The sequence below is a fragment of the Paralichthys olivaceus genome, chromosome 19 (assembly GCF_024713975.1).
Source record: "Paralichthys olivaceus isolate ysfri-2021 chromosome 19, ASM2471397v2, whole genome shotgun sequence".
NCBI lineage: Eukaryota > Metazoa > Chordata > Actinopteri > Pleuronectiformes > Paralichthyidae > Paralichthys > Paralichthys olivaceus.
Genome location: NC_091111.1, coordinates 931,853 through 937,338, shown reverse-complemented (window position 1 = coordinate 937,338; position 5,486 = coordinate 931,853). Strand labels below are relative to the sequence as shown.

The window sequence follows — 5,486 nt, the reverse complement described above, 5'->3', positions numbered from 1 at the left end:
TCCACATTTCAAACATAAGTTTTTAGCTGGATATGGTCCATGCTGAAATTTTAAATGTTGACAAAGAACTGAACAATATTTGTGGTGCTTTTTACAAACAAAACATGTGAACATAATTAGACAGTTTTTTCAACTGTGCTCTGACCTTTGTGAACTGGCGACATTTTAATGGTCTGTCAGTAGTTTGGCCCTCAGTTCCCAGTTCCGGGGTTTCCTTTGTGGTTCCAACATCGATGTTGTATATCGTTGTTTGGATGAAAGTGTAGAATGCGGAAAGTGCTTCATCATAGGAGAGGCTGAAGACATAGTGAGTCTTGAACAGCACATCAAAAGCAGCCACCGATGTCTGAGCGTTGCATGGGATAGCTTTCTGGTCCACAACATGAAGAACCTTGCGATTTTCTTTTTTGCTCTCCGATGCAAAGGAGGAAAGGCTGCCTTGCATCATCTGTATCCAGAAAATGTAGTGAGGCTGGCTCCTTCCTGTAGTTTGAATGACACATTATGCATATACTTAGCATAACATACTAGATACACAGCCAGAATTATTCTTACAGTCCAATCTGCACCTCAAACTTCTTACACAGTAGGACAAAAAGCTGATCGTAATGAATCTGACAACATGATTGGCTGCCTGTGCTGAGCTCATCTTGGGAGTTTTTTCTGGCCTTTTGATGTAGGGGGCAGGAGATGCAACAGCAACATGAGAGCAGACATATCACTATCCCAGCCTTGAAGACAAGTATTTGAGACAGACAACAAAAGCATTGTGAAACATTATTTCTTGCTTACTACAGATACCATTTACCATTTAACTAAAATGATTGTTTTTGTTGAATAACAAAACTCAACTTCATATTCATCGTTATTAAAATGACAATAGAGATCAATTAATTTATTTCAGGACCACAAATTGAGCTTTGGATCACTGTTGCATATTAGCAGCTCGTCAACATAAGGACTTGAGGGAAGACTGGCATTCTGTGATGACTCTGCTTGAAATCTGAAGACCACCTCGCAAGAAACCTTCCAGATACATGCTCCCCGAACATAATGGAAAAATCCTGTTCAATCTTTAAACAGAGGCCCAATGTCCATATACAGTTTACTAAAATGTACTTTGCATTAGAAGGAGTCAGTTTTCAAATAATTTACAATAAAAATAATAATCTCTACATATTCCTACCAGTCCGGCTGTATCAAGAAAACGAGGGAAGACATCCAACAGTGAAGCTGTTGCATCCTGGTCATGAACCAGCTTCTGTCTGTAGTCAAAGGTGACTCTCATCTTCTCTTTAACCACAGATTTGTCCGTTGAGTGTCTCATTATGGAGAGAGCCTGCCTGCACTCTTCACCAAAGAGCTGATCACCAGTTAACAGAGATTCTCGTTGGGTTGTCGGACTGTCCTGGAAATCAGGCCTGGAACACTCACGGAAGCCATCATGGGTGTTGCGTTGTACTGTCTTGAGTCTCCATGCAAGATAGCCAGTATTGGCCTGAGGATCATAGTAGTGTTCCTGCATGCACACACATCAAGTATAAAGTAGTAGTGATTGCAGATACTGATTCTGATATTGTGGGCATTTATTTTTTGACCTAATTTCAGATAATCTCAAGTCTTTCCTGTAGTGAAAAAAAATATTGTTTATGCCTACTCATACCATGATGGCCCACTGGTAGATACAGACATAAATGAAAGGCTTTACAAAACACTCACTGGACAACGTAAGGAAACTACTTCAACTTAGACTATGGCTTTAATCATTTTGTGGGGCTGTGGGGCATAATATAAAGCATAATTTTATTGGTTTGTCATATCAGCAGAGATGCTAGTTTTGGGCTGATGGTGATATTTCATTTTAAAGTCATTTATCAGCTGATAAAGGTTGTGCCAATAATATTGTGCATCTCTTATATAAAGCAGAAACATGGCCTAATAAAGTTCCACAACACATTTTTGGACTTAAAAGACACATTACAACTTACATATCCATGTTTTGAGTAAGGATCTTGGACATATGGAAAAAGGGTCACAATTCCAAGTGCATAACTGGCCCGGACATGCATTGGTGGAATCCTCCTTTAGAAACAAATTATTTATTAGATGTGTCCAGTCATGTTTTCCTTTGCCATTATAATAAAAATGATTTCTTACCCGTATGTTTCTATCATTTCTGCAACCAGAATGTTGACCATCTGCTTGCGTGTGTCAAATGTGTCAACTGACAGTGTTTTGGTTTTGTCTTACTCTTTGAAGATTTCTTCACCCTTTGGCTTAGAGCTCAGAGCAGTTTCAACCCTCTGCAAAGACAACATTAATGTTTTAACCCTTAGCTTCATCCTTCAAATTAATTGACCACATTTGGTTAAATTTAGTTAAGTTTCACATATTACATTAAACCAATATAAATAGTTGAAGTGCAGCCTCTAATCTAGCACTAATTTTATGATCTAATACATGTGTAGCTGGTTTCAAGGTTTACCTGTCTTGCTTCATTGCGATCCAGGTTTTTCATGCCCTTTTCTGCCCTCTTCCTGTTCTTAGTGGTTGGGAGGATTAATAGTAGAATCTGATGTAATGGAAGAAGCCGGTGATTGTGCTTTGGATTCTGGCGTCTAAGCTAGTGATGCTGGAGGGTCTGGCAATGATGCTGGAGATAGTGATGGGTCTAGTAATACAGATGAATCTGATTATCCAAAGTAATAGCAATGTCTAAAAAATATTTCAGAGAAGAATCAATTTAAATTAAAAACAATAATTTATTGATTGGTGAATGATTAAAAAAAATCAAGACAACATAACCTTACCTGTTGTTGGATACTGGCGATATCCAACCTTGAAGTTTCTCACCTCTGAGGCTCCACTGTCAGGTCACCTCCACTGTCAGGACGGGAAGTGAGGACGTTTTTTTGGGTGGAGAGGTGGGGAGGACATTTTGAGAGGGACATTTTCACCAGCCTTTTAATTCGAGAGAGACCAGTGAGTGAAAGTGTGCCCAGAGTAGCTGTGAGTTGGAGATTTTTTTTATATACAGAAAGTAAATGCATAGTTTCTTGTGTTCTTCGTTAATATAGGTGCCGTAAAATAGTAGCGTTATTGAAGTCATTAATAATGCAAATTACCGAATCTCACTTAGATTACTTCAAAGTCAACTTTAACTTTAACGGTTAGCATCAACACCTAAGGACTCTTAACTCTTTAGGGCATAACGTAAAGTAACTGTTCGCATTTGTTTGTATGTAACATTATAAAACATTTTAGCAAACTCTCCTTGCATTAGGTGCGCATAGTCACAAGGTTGAAAACGTCTTTCTGAACTCACAAACGTGATATTTGAGACAACCAAGCTACCAACACGATGCAATGAAATGATGTGTGGAGTGTGACTGCATGGAAAGGGATGCATGGATGGTCTGTACCGAATCGGAACCAGTGACGCATGTTCATGAAAAGAGCCCATATTGATACTTTTAATTACTATTATTTTTCTTTAATGCAACTGTCTTTTAGAAACCTTTCCCAGTCACTAAATCCTGGCAACTGAAAAGAGAAAACTGGATTACAGAAAAGGAAGGTGATGACATTACTGAGGTCAGATTTTAATTTTGTTTGAGTTCCAATTGAGTTTTTCTTTTGTTTCAGGCCAGCATTTCCATTTCCCTCTCTTTTTTGTTTAACCAATATTTTTTGTACTGCAATTGTGGGGTCACTTTAAAGAATATGTCATTCACAAGATAAGGTCAAACCTGCTGTCTGCAATTTTGAAAATAAAGTGTCTAGATAATGCATGATTTGACTGGAAAATTAACATTTGTTGAACCCTCTAATATGTCTAGGTAGACATTGAGCCATATCTAGGTAGACATATTAGAGGTGGGCTCTGATGAGCTCAGAGCATCCAGCCACCCGCATCTTCTGCCGGAAGTTGCCCATTTTGAACTTCAAACTGAACTTCCAGCAATACCACCCACTGACAGACCCTGGTTCCTTCAGACAAGGATGCTTGTTGATGAGAGCTTGGGCCACTTGACCATAGTCATCACGTGATGGGTAGGGATTGTAAGAATATATGGCTTCTGCTAACTATGTCTGGGAGGTTGGAGAGTATCCCCAATAAAGAGTAAGAAATTCGGAGTTAATATTTTCACATTTACACTTAGAGGTTTGATTTACTGACACTTCCTTTTTACACTCGGTTTTGACAACAACTATTTATCGACTGAGAGTTAATTATAAAGGATTAACTATATCCAGAGTATAATTAACTCTCCTAGTGTATGTCTATTTTAACACCAAGAATTCAACTCTTCTCAATTTGCTGTGATAGTGCTGAGAGATTATCAGCTTGAATATTGTCGTTTAGATAGAAAGGCATTTTCCTGAACTGAACTTTCGGATCACCTGCCTACATTTTCTTTTCAAGATGGTGCAGTACTAGCGGCAGCTACTTACAGCAGCTCTTTTTACGTGTTCTCATTGACACTGGTTTTGGTCGACTGTTGTTTGTTTGCCACTGCTGATGTAGTAAAGCAAAAGGTAACTGTGAAAGCTCTGATGCTGCAGCAGGTTTAATGAATGTATGCGTGAATGTTTTTTATTTTTCAAATTGATGTGAATATGCCAATAAAGTAAACAATCAGTCCACAGCCTAGGTTCACAAAACTAAACTGTGAACAATTTGTTTCAAAAATTAAATAAGTCAAATTGGAAAACAAAGTAAAAGTAAATAAAATCAGTCCACCGGTGATAAACAGGCAAAACAAGGTGCCTGGTCCGAAGCATTTTTTTCTCCAGAATGCCAGCTGGAGTCATGGGCAGATAAAAAGATAGACTGTGTCTTTAAATGCTATCATGCATAAGTGGACTGATGGAAAATGACCAGTTGCTGGGTCACTTGCCCTAGAAAGTAAAAAAAGGTTATGACTGATTAAAATCAGATGAGATTAAAGAAACTAGAGCAGATGGAGCCTTACGCTCCCAGATCCTCAAATATCTGGGATCCAATGTTCCTGATAAATGCTGATGAATTAGTGTTCAAAAGTTTCAAAAGAAAACATGATGATAATATAAGCAATGAATTTTTTTCAAATGCCTACATGATTAATGTGCTAAATAGGCAGTAAAGTTTGAATGTGTATGTGTAGATATTCCTGTATGTAAGTGTTCTTTTGAGGAATTCACTACTGATAGCTGAAGTGATCAGTGTTTCTCTGAGACTGAGCTTAGTTTCTTGATCAAATGAATATGCTGAGTTTGATGCATTATATAAAGTTTAATCCAATTTTTCATAATAATAATAATAATAATTGAAACTTTATTGATCCCTCAAGGGGAAATTCTTTTTACACTCATTTTCATTTTTATACATGGAGTTTAACCCACAATCCCCCACACACACAAAGGGCTCAAAGACATGCAAATTTGGAGAGAGATGGTAGAGTGATGGCCAGCCCTGGAAAAGCGCCCTGCGAGCAATTTGGGGG

The 5,486-nt window shown here is 38.1% G+C and overlaps 1 long non-coding RNA gene across 1 annotated transcript; it reads right to left on the bottom strand.

Moving 5' to 3' along the window:
- Window positions 1-612: 612 nt before the first annotated feature.
- LOC109628505 (uncharacterized) lies at window positions 613-3,304 on the bottom strand. Its single transcript, XR_011239356.1, has 5 exons — window positions 2,486-3,304; window positions 2,158-2,303; window positions 1,989-2,082; window positions 1,187-1,519; window positions 613-1,073 (listed from the first exon to the last, which is right to left on the bottom strand). It is a non-coding gene; the product is annotated as an uncharacterized lncRNA (long non-coding RNA).
- Window positions 3,305-5,486: the final 2,182 nt, after the last annotated feature.